Here is a 15,718-nt window from a genome sequence, read left to right on the forward strand (position 1 = left end):
GACTTGGTCTAGAACTGCAGATAATCTCTACGACTCTTTCCGGCTCTCAGGTTTCTATAATTAAAGACACATTTAAGTCTTCCCTAGCAGAACTTAATCACTATTTTTCTAATTATTTCTTGATTTTATGCAATCACTAATTAATAAAAAAAAATCCCTCTTTCCTCAACTTGTAAACATATATACTAAATAATTATTAGTTTTTTTTTTTTAGCTGTTTAGATTTACTGAGAGAGTCTAGATTTGTTGGCTACAAGAATGAGGCTTGATTATAAAGCAATGAGAACATGTGTTTCACAACCCGCGGTGTCTACATGGCCAAATACGTGTTGAGTTTTAATGCAACCACTCAGGAAGCTACACGATTACTCTGCCGAAGCTGTCATTACTCAAGCCATCCTGCAACTCCTCTTTTGGAGTTGTTTTTGGGCTTAGGCAGAAAGGTGCCCGAGCAACTATTGCCTTGTCTGATAGTATACTTCTCAATCTTTGACCTCAAATGATATATTTCGGTTTGCTTGTTTGAGACTCTTATTACTCTCACTTCTGAATGACAGCACTATCCAGAAATCAAGGCCACTATTGCAGGAAGCTTTTCCAGTCTAAGATTGTTCTTTGCAGATATTAAGTACTACATAAATCTTGCTAAAGAGAATCTGCTGAAGGCTTTGAAAATAATTCATGGGGAATTTAAAACAATTGCAATTTTCACAATTGTTACCTCACTGGAATAAATATATTGTCTTCAAATATAAACAGAACTCATGTACTAAATGTATTTCTCTCTCTCAAACACACACACACACACGTGCACATACCACTGTTGCTGTACTAAACCTCATGACTTACCCCATTACTTGATTCTTGCAATAACTATTTGTGATTATTTGAAGGGGATGAGAACTTACTGAAATATGAACATTCTAGAATACTTGTATACAAAGGAAGGTTTCACACTTATAGCCACACCTCATATGTTTGTTTGCTCATTCATTGTTCATGAAAGTTTCTAGATGAGAAAGCTATGGCTTTCTTAACATAGGGTATATTTCAACCCCGCACAACCCTTACAATAAATAACTCCTTTGTGTTGTAGATCCTAAATCTATTCTGATGCATTTTAAATAGAAATTTTCTTTTTATTCTGGTCTCAATGCAAGTATCTATTTACTGTCAGGCATAGCATTCCCTTATTTCTGGGCCTTATTCTCTGTTATTGGAGTCATTGTTTATTTAGAAATTTGTTTGTATTTTATAGAGAGGCATCTGGTATGTGTGGAGTCTTAGATAAGGCTAAATAAATGCCAAGAAGGTCTTATATCTGCATAACTATGCAATGTTCTTGGTTATTAAGTGACATCACTGTTATGACACACACATGACCATTACACTCATTTGGATAAGTGTGGGCGCAAGGCCATTATCTAAATTATAACTACTTGTAGCAAACATCTTTAAATATGCAATCAGCCAGTGACGTAAGAGCTAGTCCTGTGGTCCCACAGCGGAATCAGTGAGGTTTTAAAGAGGCTGCTTTCTAGGCAACAGGTAGAATTTGGGGGTGTTTTTCATTTCTGACCCACTGAGAAGTGTTTACTGCTGACAAAAAATTGGAATCACAAAAATATATCTGAGGCAATATTTTAAAATATACACAGAGAAATTGGTTCAGGATAAATGCTGTTTCCTATAGCACAGAATCTCTAAAAGTTGAGAAAAATCATCGTATTGGAGAGGGAGTGTGTGTTGGGGGGGAACAACAGAAAAAAGAAGTGGCTTTTGTCACCACTTACAAAAGCTTCATTTGGTTGTCAATCAATTGAAGGACTTCGCAGAAGATGCTACTTGTGAAATTGATCTCAATTAAAATCAGTCTGAGTGTGTGCTCTCGCCCACAGTAGCTCTGGGCCGGTGAGAGGGGGTTTTGAATTCTCTGTAATAGCCCCAGCACCTGTCTGGAAGGGACTGGCACTCTTCCTTTTTTTAATTTTCACCTTGACATTTTCTTCTAAACAGTCTTTGACCTCCGCGGTATCCCTCGTGAACTCCTTTCAATGTTCTGGGCTCTTCCCCACCACGTGGTAACGGGAATGCGGTGAGGAACAGGAGGGCCGGGCAGTCTTTCACCTCTGACAGCGTGGCCGGCACGCAGCACGGCTGTCAGGATGCTGACACGCTGCTGCAGCAGGATAATTGGGTACTTGAGGAAGATTCATAAGGCAATATGCTGCAGAGCCCCGGGTCCTGCCCTGTGGCAACTAGGGGCAGCGAGGGAAGGAAAGAAAGAGAAGGTTCCAATGGGGAATAAAAATCCAGTCTTGACAAATAATAATCTGTTTATAACAGGACATGATGAAGACTTTTGTTCACAAGAAGGCTACAATTCATGCAACTCGGGGAATGATTTTTAAAGATTTCAAGATTGAACTCTAGGCAAGGTGAACCAAAGAGAGGGTAGTGAGAGTTGGATGCCCATCTGCCCATCCAGGAGGAAGGAGTGAGTCTCTCATGGAATAAGTCCTTTCATACCGGAAGCTTGTTGTTTTAATCAAAGCAAGCCACCTGACAGCTCATTACTAAGAGACAACGAGAAGTGACTTTATTAATATAATGTGGAGTTCGTTCCTCTGCAAATTAAAGTTCTTTGTTCACGTGTGACAGTTTGCTTAGGAGACATCTGTTCAGGGGTGCCACATGGGATAACATTTTAGAAGTTCAACATGATAACAATTAACCTATAATTCCTTTTTCTAATATTCTCCGCTTTCAATTTTATTAGATAAATTTATCATGAAAGGTGATGAAGACAAAATCTTTCATGTGATTTCCTTGTGAAGTAGCCCCTTGTGACTGGCGTAATCTGTCACAAACTTATTGGTGTTTATTTTCCCAAATATTTTATGGTTTTGCTTATGGAATGTGACAGGCTGGTGGTTAGTTTGCCACCTTTATTGTGAAAGGCCAGGATTCTTCATCAAACAATATCTTAGTGGTAATAATAAGGGCATTGATTTAATCAGTCTGTATCTGTTGTCTTACTGAATGTGAACAGAGTTCAGGTAGTAGCCTGCACTGTCCGAAGCATGAGACGTGATTTTTCTGTCTACAGAGATATCCTGGGAATTCTGGAATCTTGTGTCTATAAGTAGCCAATATATATATATATATATATATGTAGAGTGTAAGGGACTTATAGTTGATTATATATATATATATATATATATGTAGAGTGTAAGGGACTTATAGTTGATAATCTGAAAAAATGATTTGGAAAGGTAGCAGTGAGCATCTGTGAATAGCAGCCCATCATAGGAAGTCTCATACTCCCAAGTTGTCATCATCTGGGTTTGGAAGGCCACATAACGTTTCTCTTCCACTCCAAGTGCTTTCTCTCTCTCACTTTTACTCCGCTGAAAATTACAGCTCATTTGACCCATGAAATAAATACAAATATTCTAGGCATTTAAGTGAGGGGGAAGGTATTGCATTTGTCCTTCTTGGAAAATGAACAGAAGCTTTTGTGACTTGTTGAATTGACTTTTTTTCTGGTTGGTTCATTAAATATTGTCAGAAATAAATTTCCCCAAGAGAACTTTTTAAAAAAATATTATTAAAGAAATCTGCTTCACATTTCTAGGACTTTTTAAAATCATAAAACCTCTGAAAATCAAAAGGCCTGAGTTTATCTTAGGGTAATAGTGCATATCTATTCAAATTGTTCTTTATTTGGGATGAAAATTCAGAGGTTACAACGGTTTTGCTTCCTGATAGCCAGAGAATGCAGGGCAAGCATAATAAGTGGATTAGGACATTAAACAGGTAAATGATATCATATTGGTATTTAAAGTTCTTGCCAGTAGAAATAAAGAATACAACGTGTATTCCAACTTGAATTATGTCTTTAAAAGGAAAAAACTATAAATATTCTTTCGTTTACACATCCAGTATTTACTTACCATCTTCTATGTACCAGGCATTGTGCTAGTCCGAATAAGATGAATATGAACCAGTACTTGCCCAGAGAATTTAAGGTCAATGAGCACCCATAACTGTAATTAGGGCCAGGTGAGAAGTCTGCCGAGGGCACAGCAGGGGTGAACGTACATACACATACATATAATCTCGGACTTCTTACAGTAATTCTCCTCTACATTGTATAAGTGATCCAAACGTGATTAGAAAAATAAAGAACATTTCTGCTCTCCCTTCATTCTTGTCTTCCTCATTTTCCAGATCTGTGTATAATCAAATTAAAAACTCCCATTTGCTAGAAACTATGTGGGGTTTTCTTCATGACATGTCTACACACAGCTCTGGTTTGAGATGATGCAGGGAGGCAGGCCAGGCTGGCTGGCAGTCAGGGCTGCTCGCTGAGGAACCGAGTTGTTTCTGAGCTCTCTACCCTCACGCCTCTCCTCCACTCCATGCTCCTTGTTCCCCACTCGTATCTGCCCCTTCCACCTTCCAAATTCATCTTCTTCTGCTCCGCTCTTCACTTTGCATAGTGGGTTTGTGCCCCATCCTGTCCTGCTCGGTGGGTGGCTATCAAATTCAACAAGTTAACTTATACTAAATTCTGGATGTCTAATCATGGCTTAGCAAGTTTATCTCGATATTCTTCACAAAACAGCAGACTCAAAAAATGACAGCACTTGTTCAGGCATCTGGGGTACATGCTCAGGTGCCTAGGGCCTGAGGCAGTCATTCTGGGCTCCAGCCACCCACCCCCACTGACCTCCAGGAGACTGATAGGATCAATGAGTCCAGCACTTCTGTGGCCATTTGCACCATGCCCAGCATCCAAAGCACAGCCCAGGAGTTCTGGGGTTCATGCCTCCCTATAAAGTTCTAGCATTTTGTTAGGGACCTTCAATGCCCTAATACAGATGAAGGGTGCCCAGCTCAGTGATTCAGAGCTCTGGAGTTTGACTCATCCGTGTTGGAAATCTGGGTCTGTTCTGTTAGCTGGGTGACTTTGGACAGTTTTAACTTTTTATATATCAGTCTCCACCTCATGGGGTTGTAAGGTGGATTGGCCTCTATGAGTTAATGTGCGTATAACACAGTCAGCGGGGAATGCCCGTGCCGTGTGTGTTCTATCAGTAGTCCTGCCTGTGTTCGTGGGTATTATAGGCAGTAACAAGGCCACTGGGGCAGAGATTGAAAGAGAAAAATATTGAGCGTCAGTCTCTTATTTCAGAGCAAATAGCCTATTCACTTTCATATTTCTATGCATAAATGAATATGTAAATTATATATAGTATTCTCTTTACTTGAAAGCACTGCTCTCCTTTTTCCTTTGTTCTCCAGCTAACGCCTTGTTTTTTCAACTTAGATGTGACCTTCTCTGGAGGTCCCTGCATGGACCCAGTTATCATCTTGTGGAGAGAGGGAGGTAAACAAATAAACCAAATTATTGAGATTCATGACAGGATGGAGATAAAAAAGATGCTCTACATATTTCCAAGGAGCTAACCAGGACTGAGAACTGAAGGAAGGGAGACACCCAGCAGGGGCTTTCAGTAGAGGGATCTGCAAAGTGCCAAGGCTGGGAGGGGGATGTCAGGTCAGCTTGAACGGAGAACATAAAGGAGGCACGTGTGGCCAGAACTTGGTGAGCATGGGCGAGGTGGTATGAGAGGAGGTCGGAGACACAGTGCATCGATCCTGATTAATAACAAATACACAGTAGAATCTTGTTTGCCCAAAGTTAGAGGTAAACTTTCTGTCCAGTCCTTCAATTATAAACTCCTCGTTCTTCATAATTTGGTAGCCTTCATCACCTAGTCCAACGGCATTAAGCAGGGACTGGGTGAATATTACCAGAACATTCGCTAGAATGAATTGACTACTAGATAGACGTGGGAGAGTACATTATTGTTTTAATAAGACACTGCACTTCATGCAGAGAGGATGTCTTCTCTCTCTGTAAGGCTCTTCTGGTCCTCTTGCCCCACCCACTTGTTCTGTGTTTCTTCAGAGAATTCTTGAATGCCATTTAGCATTGAATAAAGTGACTTCCCCACCCCCCTCTCTTGCTAATTATAATCATAGAAGCAGTGAACTAAACAGTTGGGGGTGAAAGAAATTCTGATGATGTTAAAAATGCAAATAGTTTTCACACCAGATTTCATTTAACTAACAGTCCTGATCTTTAAACACTAAATGTTTGAGTGTGAAACGTTTTATTCACAGGGGAGATAGTCCACGTGAGGCTAGTCTGAAGCCTATTTTTCTATTGAGAGTGATTTTAAGGTAAACAGGATGCATATTGTTAGCTAGTTATTAACTAGCAAGTTGAAATTCTTTAAAACGTTTAAGGATATGAATGACATGATTCAAGATTAGCAGGCTTGGGGTACTTTGGGACTGCTTGAGTTTACGAGAAGCCAATTCATACAAGAATCTGAACGGATGTTTGTGTTATCTGTGTGTTTGACTAATATTTGAATTAAATGTTTTATATTTAATCAAAGCAAGATCGAAATTCATTATTACTGCTGATATGCAGTACTAATTACAGGAAATAACCAGCCCTTCCAAGTTCGGTGCCAAATGCAATATATTCTCCAGAGGGGGAAATTGTAGGTCTTAGATCTAGAAGGGAATTGAGTTCACTGTTTTTTAGCTATTTTAAATCCAGACTCTCTTTTGATAAAACAAAACAAAACAAAACAGAAAAAACCTTGCCTTTATTATCTTTAGCCTTCAACTTCTTTAGTTTGTGTTATTAAAACAATTAGACTTTTTTCAAAAGACGAGGTTATATTATAGGATAAATGCAATTTTTAAGGCTCTTCTGTCCCATCTGATTCTGCATTATCCTGGTTGAGAATCACTGCTCTCTTTAGAGATGAGAAAATTGAGTCTGTGTGATTAGGTTTTGAGATTAAGGTTGGGCACAGAGCTTTTTCACAGTAGAGCAAGTGCATGCTGGAGATTCTTTCCCCATGTGTCTTATTAAGATGCTAGGGAGTCTAGAAATCCAAATTTAGTTTTTTCAGAAACTCAGGCCTATTTCTTCTGTCCCTGTCATGTTCTAAACCACTGTGATGGGTGAGTCTCCCCATGTGAGCTAGCATTACAGCTTCACATTTTTCTCTTCATCTCTGTGTTTTACTTACATAGCAGCAAACATATGGACCTAAGTGATCATTCTGTGAAACATGATGATCTCTGGAAGATGTAGACAGTATGCGTTCGAAGTATGCGCCACATTCCTTTAGAAGGAGACCTTGGTTTTAGCCCTATGATATCACAGAATAAAGTGCAACTGGCATATTTTTAAAACAATATTATCAGGAAGAATGATGGCAGATGTGATCCACTGGTGGGAAATTGAAATCACAGATTAAATTATATTTCTGGCTAACATGGTCACTAAGAGAACAGACCAAAGCACATACCAGCAGAACATAGCCCTAAGACATTGAATAAAGGTTATCTGATTGAAAAAGAAGATAAATCAGGTAGGAGCAAGAGTCTTGGTAATATGTCTGGCTATAATTGTTTCTGGCTGGTAGAAAAGGATCCTGAAATCTTACATGTTCAGCTAAACAAAATGAGCTGGTTCCTTCCTGAAAACTTCACTGAAACTTGTTTCCATGGTCTCTGTGTTGGAAGATGAGGCAGAATAATAATTACATTTATTATTATAATAAACATTAAACCATTATCTGAGGGAGTCTCAAATCCTAACCAAAGGTCAAGATAAAAGAAAAGGAATTAGATATTTATAAATGCTATACATATTTGTAAGTGCTGAGATAAACATATTATATAATAGATTCAAAAGTATATATGAATACATATATGCATATTATATAAAACATAACTATATAGATAATATAAACTTTTTAAAACTGAATTATATATATTAAAACAGAAGGGGTCATTTTGATCACTTGTTGCAATCATTTATTCTTCGATAATAAAATTAAGGTATTCTAGAAATGCTTATCAAAACCTAGTCAATCTCAACTCCATGATAACTTTGAATAAAATAGAGCTTGAAAGATGGAAAACAGAAACTTACTTATAGAATGAATGGGGAGAAAATCAATATAGAAATAAATGGAAGAAATCCATAGAGGAGTTGGTTTATTTTTAAATTATGACTAGACTTGAGGAATCTGACTTAAAAATGGGCAATGATAAGGGACCCCCAGTTGTGCAAAAATTCAGTTGTGCAAAGTTTTGAAACTCTATATGAGAAGCTATGGAGCATTTGGGAAGGTTGTTGAGCATTTGAATATGATCAGAATAATGGAGAAGTGACATATGTTTGAAGTGATTTATAGAAGAGAGGCAATATATACTAAGGGTGATAAAAGATATTCTATAGAGTTAAGGACAAAGAATGCTAATGAAAATTATGGACTGTGAAGATTATTGGTAAGAGATACTGAGGTTAAAAAATAATTGGGAAGCTAGAGAATTGAGGAGTCCCTCTACAAGTGACAGGGGAAAATCTACCATTTTGTGGCCATATGTTTAGTATTTAATCTCGCAAGTTCAGTCAGATGCAAGCTTTCTCGCTGTTAATTGTACTAAGTGCTCTTGATTTTGTTTCATTGAATGGCCTCATTAATGGTGGACCAGTGGAGCTACTGGCTTCTTATGAGGGTTAGAAGCATGTATGCATGTGTCCTAGAAATTTTACATTTACGTACAGACTTCTCTCTTTCCTATTTTGAATTCTATTTTATTGCCAGGCCCTAAAGAGTTTGTTCCCTTTGGCCAAGTAACCAGAAACTGAAACAAGTAACTCTGAAAAGACCTGAAGGGAACTTGTTCTCTTGAGTTTTGTGTTTCTACTCATAATGTGGTCATACCTTATCTCCTTATCTGTTGATTCACTTCTACTTTGATCTTAGATATCTATCTATTCATTCATTCATTCATTCATGCTTTTGAATTTGTATATTTATTATTATTAATTAATTAATTAGCTGATTGATTGATTAAATGTTTTGTACAGCTACAGCACCTAGTCTTTCTCGGTGGTCTCCTATCCAAGTACTAACCAGGCCCAACCCTGCTTAGCTTCTGAGATCAGACGGGATCGGGCTTGTTCAGAGTGGCATGGCTGTAGACTAATTAATTAATTCTTATGGTGACGTTGGTTAATGAAATTTTTATAAGTTTTAGCTGAGTATTTTTTTCCCCACATACTGGCACTCTTTTATTTATTTTTTATAGTGACAGTGGTTAACGAAATCCGATAAATTCCAGCAGTACTTTTTAACAGTAAGGCATATACATATCTACATTGTGTGTTCACCTCCCTTCTTTCTGTCACCACATATTTGACCCTTTTACCCCATCTACCTCCCTTCCCCCCCCCTTTACCCTCTAGTAGGTCTTAGATATTTAATTTTAGATTTGATTTCAATAGATTGCATTTTAGTTCTTTCAATTGTCTGCAGAGCTAAAACAGTGCCCTACTGTTAAGGATGTTAATTAATGATGGAACACATTTCCACATACAAGTGCATGTTTATCAGGCAAAATCTCAGAGCACAGAAGACCTTGGTTTACATGTTGCCTGATTATTCTAACCCTCTTTTATTTGTTTTTTTTTTTTTTGGGGGGGGGGAGATGTGAGTAGGTAAGAGACTTGAGCTACAAAGGCCAAATCACAATCTCCTTTTACTCAGCTAGAGACCACAAAACATACCCAAGGAAATATTTTAAGTGGTGCAATTTAGAGATAGTGAGGGAGAATAAAAGGTGATTCCTTTATAGTAGCTAAGAGAAGTTAAAAGGACAGCGTTTTCACTTTGAGGAAAGGAACGTAAGCATATTCCCTGTGAGTGAACCCATCTTGATCATGAAGAGGTTGAAATGAAAAGCACCATGTGGGCGGCGGTGTCTGAAACGATGTGTGTCCCCTCTGAAAATTCAACACCTGAAAACACACCATGTGCACCTGGATTTTCTACATTATATTAAACTCTTCAGAAACAGCTTAGTTTTAATATTTTATAAGAAGAATCATGAGATAAAAGAAGCCCTTATCTATGATGAGAGGCACACATAAGCTCTGAATATTTCATTCTCTGGAAAAAACATCCCTACTACTAATTATTGTCTAAATCCTTCTCATTTTATTGGGTATAGCTCCATTGAATTCTGTTCTCCATTCATCATCTTTTTAATGAGAAAAATACATTTAAATATTCATGTCAAATAGAAGCTAAAGCAAAATAGATTGGACTATTCTAGTAATCTCAGAAGAGAAATTTAGATTTTATATTTAATTTGTAGGCAATTACAAATTATATTTCCAATCAGAACAATAGGTTGTGATAAGTTATGGGGGTGGGGGTTGGGAAGGTTGGAAAAATATATTGTTTTTCTGTGTGATGATGACCTTGGGAAAAAGATTCCCAGATCGCTTCAAGCTTGACAATAATAAGGATCAAAACACATTTAGTCCATAATTTCAAACGGTAGCCAAAAGAGAAAAGGAAGCCTTGAATTTAAAAAATAAGCGATGAAATAGAAGTAATTGTTCAGTGCACACGTCAGTGCATTTCTCTGAGGACAAGAACGCGAAGGTGCTTGGTTGACTCTGTGCTGTTCCTCTTTGAGGATCAGCTGATAGAACTCAGATCACCTCCCCGAGTCACGTCACTTGTGTTGTTGAAGGAGCGTGGCAGTTAAATGAAATTGTTTTTTCCATGAGGCACCCAGCATTTTGTCACGAGTAAATATGACTGTCGACACTGAGAAAGTGAGATGGGGCTTGTGAGCAGTGATTTAGGAGGGAAAGATTGGAACACTTGGGTATAAAAAGATGTTAGAATTCTCTTCACTGGACCAGTAAGATTGAAGCGAACCTTGTAAGACAGAGTAAGAAACTGGAGTAGGAACCAAATCCCAACACTGCCCAATGAAATATGGTTTAATGTTCTGAATGCCCTTCTAATTTTTCTTCTCTTATATACCAACCATTCCACAAACATTACATGCCCTGTCTCAGCAGAGAATATGTAAATATCCTCCACGAACACATGTAGAATGAATGTAGCAGTCTCTATAGTTAGTGTCAGATTTATGCATCTCTAAGAATTACTATTAACTTCCTCTTTTGACATCATAAAAGAAATTACTAGAAATTCGTTGATGCATCTGTCCTTTCAATAGTCATCCTGCTTTAGGCTAGCATATTATTTTAGATTATCAAAGCAAAATCTTTTTAAAGGTACAAAACTTAAAATTTTTTGCTGTGTTTCTGAAAGATCAAAGGAAAATTCTATTAAGAAATCATAAGAGAATTCAACTGTGTCTTCTCATGTGTTACCAGTGTTTTGCATTCCAAATAGAAAATATGCCAAGGTGCATTGTGTATTAATCAATCAAAATGAGAAAGTAACAGCAAAATTCACCATTACAACTGAGACTCTTCCTCTGGGGAGCTTTCATTGAATTGCCTGGGTTTTGACATATAGTAACCCAGCTGTCCAGTTATTGATTTGGGCATAATTACCTACTGCTTAGTAGTTATTTACATATGCATTGGAATTGTGTCACTATGCTTTTCAGCGAGATTGGAGAAATGGTGAAAATTTATTATTGTTTGAGAGCAATACTATGGTTTCTAAAGATAAGACCCCATTGTTAGGCCATTTAGTGGGTTAAATTTTCCACTGGCCGAATTGTTGCACCCAGAGAAACAGGGAAGATGGTTTCTGAATGCTCGTTTCTATATTTTATTTTTTACGGTCCATAGTTGTATATCACATTCCTTTACACACCTGAGCTTAAAGCCATTTCCTGGGTTTAATGCATTAAAATGCGTGTGTCTGTGTGTGTGTGTGTGTGTGTGTGCGCGCGCACACACACGTGTACATGTGTATATGTATGCACATGTACTTCCTTGACAAATTTTGCATTATAAGAAATTTTTATTATTTGATAATGATTGTGGTTTGTACCAGTGATGCTTACCTTTTGACAAATCTTAATGAAAGAATGGGAAAAAACAATATTCAGATTCACTGCACCTAAACATACAGGCTGAAATTAGAGTTTTCAGTGTAAGTCAGTCGTTGGGACAGTGCTAAACTAGATGGCCATCTTTTGACTCTCTGTACCCCTGTGGGTAACTCTGTGGGTGGGAAATCTATTTAGAGGTCTACAGTGTTTTCATTGATGTTAAAGTGTATAATCAATTAGCTTTTAATTTTGCCCAGATTAACTTCTGATATAATGTGGACTAAATTTGATTGTGTGCAAACTATAGTTAAAGCCAACTTTGACCAGAGAGTTCTGGCCAATATTGTGTCATTTGAGTAACTTATTAAAGAGGTGTTACTCACCTGCCCATCATGCTCATAATGACCATATTCTGGTGTGTATACATTGGTCAGGATATTGAAGATTTTTTTTTGCTAGGCTCTTAAGTGACTGGAAACCTTAGCAAGATGTCTGTCTCTTCAGCTAATTTTGATGTTTAATATAGAACCCAATTTTCATAAGAGTCGATGTTAGACTTCATTTTTATGACAGATCATTAACATTTTCTGTGGAAATGCCATTTTGTTTGGAACCATGTTTACAAAATTTGGAATAGTAACACGTTGCTGAAGGTGAACATGAGAGAAATATGTAAAAAAAAAAAACTGTAATAGGCTTGAAAAATAAATTCAGAAAAAGAAATTGAGCTATTTTTCAAGGCTTCTGAAATCCTTCCCATGGTTGTTCTTGAATAATAGGAAGAGAGATGAAAATTTCCTTCGGACCAGCCTAATGTAACTATGAGATTCCCTCAACTTCCTTCTGGCCTTACTCATCTCTTTGCTCTTGTTTATATAAATCCTTTCGTTATCTAGCTAACATAGGCATTTACTCAGCTCCTCCCATTTCTCTTTTGAACATGTTTACATTGGTGTTGTCCATCATTAATTGCAGGGTCAAGTTCTCTTATATTCTGTTTCTAAGATGCTTATTACCACACCACGTTAAGTAGATCATGAACACAAGCTTTCAAGGTGCCTTTGATTACATTTCTCCTTCCATCTGGTGGACAAATATTTTTTCATACCGTGTCATCAGCTGGTGTACTTTCATACCAATGACGAGGCTAGGTGTGGTGGGATGGGATACGCTAAAGGGTGGAGTCAGGGCTGGAGAGAAATTTAGGGTGGTGGACAAGAGCTTGCTCACTGGACTCACTGGACCCAGGGGAATAGTCACTTCAAAACTTACTCTCTTTCTGGCTCTGGGTTTTCCAAGCCCAAATTTCCCCATCTGTAAAATGGAAATGTCATACCTATCTTCTGGACTGAATTGTGTCCCCTACAATTTTCATATTTTTAAGTCCTAACTATAGTACCCGATAATGATATATTTAGAGACAGGATCTTTATAGAGGTACTTAAGCTAAAACAAAGCATCAGGATGGGCCCTAATCTTGTGTGAACAGTGACTTTATAAGCAATTTAGGAAATTTAGACACAGACATGGACAGAGGGAGGATATCGTGACACAGGGAGAAGATGGCCTTCAGCAAGCCAAAAAGAGAGGCCTGGAACAGTTCCTTTCCTCACAGTCCTCAAAAGGAACCACCCCTTGATTTTGGGCTTCGTGCCTCCCGAGCTAGAGACAGTTAATGATGGAGAGCACCAAGGCCAACATGTTAAAAAGTTAATAAAACAATTTCTGTTGTACAGCCAGTCCATAATACTTTGTTACAAGAGCCTTGCAATTAATACCCATGTCATGATATTGTTGTAATTAAATGAAATCCTGTTTCTAAAGTGCTTATCACTATGAATGATGTGCAATAGGCCGTCAACAAACGAGAGTTCTTAAGGACTCATATTCTTAAGGACTGTGCAGGCATGGAGGTGGATTAGAAAGAAAAGACAGAAGTTCCTTTTTGTTTAAATGAGGCCCCATGAAAACATGGGAACATTTATGGATCGACCGTATTCAATTGTATTTCCCTTTGCAGTTGTCCCTTTGGGATGATAAATGACCCCAAATATTAACAAATGGGCCTCACAAGAGGATTTATGATCTTCAACCATGGGGTTCAGATGGTGCATGCATGTTGAAGGCTTGGTAAAAATATGTAAGTAGTGGCGTCGCAGTCTATTTGGTTTCATTGGATTGGATTCATGCTTCACTGCTTTTAGGCAAAGAAATATTGTGGGTCCGAATAATTTTTAAAATTGCCAGTGTTAGAATGATGCCTCCTGCCATTCACTCATGCTCCTCTATGAATAACCAGCAGTTGCTGTGTTTACGTGGATCTAAAGGACAGTTTTAAATATCAGTTCTACATGCCGAGCAACCCCTTTTCCCTGTAAACTTGGAAAAAAAAAAAAAAGGTTTTTTTTTTTTTTTTTTTGCAGGCTATTTTTTAAGACGAGTGAGTATAAGATTTTTTTTTTTTTAATTTTGTACCTCCAAAGAGTAACTCCTTCTAATTTGAAGTTTAGCAAAATTATATTTAGCATAATTGCTTCTAAAATTCCCGAGATTCTCATGAGAATGTCAGGCTCGGCACATTTCTAAGATATTAGAGTTTTTCGACTACTCTGCCCTTCAACTATATCACTGTGACATGTTTTATTAAACGCTAATAGTCTTCCCAAGTTATAGCAGCAGTAGTTAGGGAAGGTCACTTAAGTGGGAGGTTATAATTCACAAACATTCTCCTCTTCCCTACACACACCCACACATGCACACGCACAGTCTTAGCCATAGCCAAATAGATTCTTTAGAAGGCTAGTCTTTTATTGTTCTGTTCCATTGTTTTGTTTGGTTGTAAGGTACTTTTATCAAAAAGGTTCTCCTGGCACAGAAACAAAACATTGGTCACCGCCTGGAAAGGTGACTGACTTCGCAGCAATCATCAGCTGGACCATACTCTAGCTTAAATACCATGAGTCACAAAGGAAATGCATAAGTGATAATGGCAATTACTTGTGTGTATAAACTGTTAACAGTAAGCAAGGTAGAAAAAATGGGAGCCTATTTGCCTAGCTAGAAGCTTCACAGAATTTCCCAGGGCTGACCTCAGATTTTAGAAGGGATAATAAAAAATTCTTACTATTCTTGTCCTGGCTGCCACCATCTTTCAACTGGAGTAGTTCAAAGGCCTCATATCTGGCCTCATTATCTTGACTAACTCCAATGCCTCCTTCTAAAACACAAATTGTATTCTGCCTCTTCTCTACTTAGAACCCTATAATTGCCCCTAATTGCCCTCTGGGTAAAGTTTAAATTCCCCAGTGAGGCTTACAAATTGCTTCTGGTTTCTGCCTACTTTGAATCTCATTTCCTACAATTTCCTTTTCGTGCCCTACCTGCAGCTTTGCAGACTACCTGTATTCCAGCACCTTCTCCTGACTCTAGGCTTTTACATCTGGTGTTCTCATTGTGTACAGCTGTCTGTCACCTACTGCTCACTGCCAGTTCAATCTAAGCTTTGCCTGCTCTGGGTCTAGATTAAATGTTCCTTCCATGTGCTCTCCACCACCCCTACCCCAGCCATGTGCTTATCATTGTATTAAAAGTACTTATTGGTCATCTTCCCCACTTGATACTAAGTGTTCGAGGGCGGGGACAGTGTCTGGTGCCTGTTATATATAATATTAGCCAGTATCTAAAGCACATATGAGCACGTCTGATGAGAAATAGTTGTGGAAGGAAGGAAGGAAGGAAGGAAGGAAGGAAGGAAGGAAGGAAGGAAGGAAGGAAG

General features: G+C 38.0%; 1 protein-coding gene and 1 pseudogene across 1 annotated transcript in view; one reads left to right on the top strand and one right to left on the bottom strand.

The window, feature by feature from the left end:
• SAMD5 (sterile alpha motif domain containing 5) overlaps positions 1-15,718 on the top strand; it is a 352,062-nt gene that overhangs the window by 150,544 nt on the left and 185,800 nt on the right. The gene's annotated exons all lie outside the window — the stretch shown is intronic.
• LOC118606938 lies at positions 8,978-9,096 on the bottom strand (annotated as a pseudogene).

This window comes from Rousettus aegyptiacus, unplaced genomic scaffold (genome assembly GCF_014176215.1).
Source record: "Rousettus aegyptiacus isolate mRouAeg1 unplaced genomic scaffold, mRouAeg1.p scaffold_m13_p_1, whole genome shotgun sequence".
NCBI lineage: Eukaryota > Metazoa > Chordata > Mammalia > Chiroptera > Pteropodidae > Rousettus > Rousettus aegyptiacus.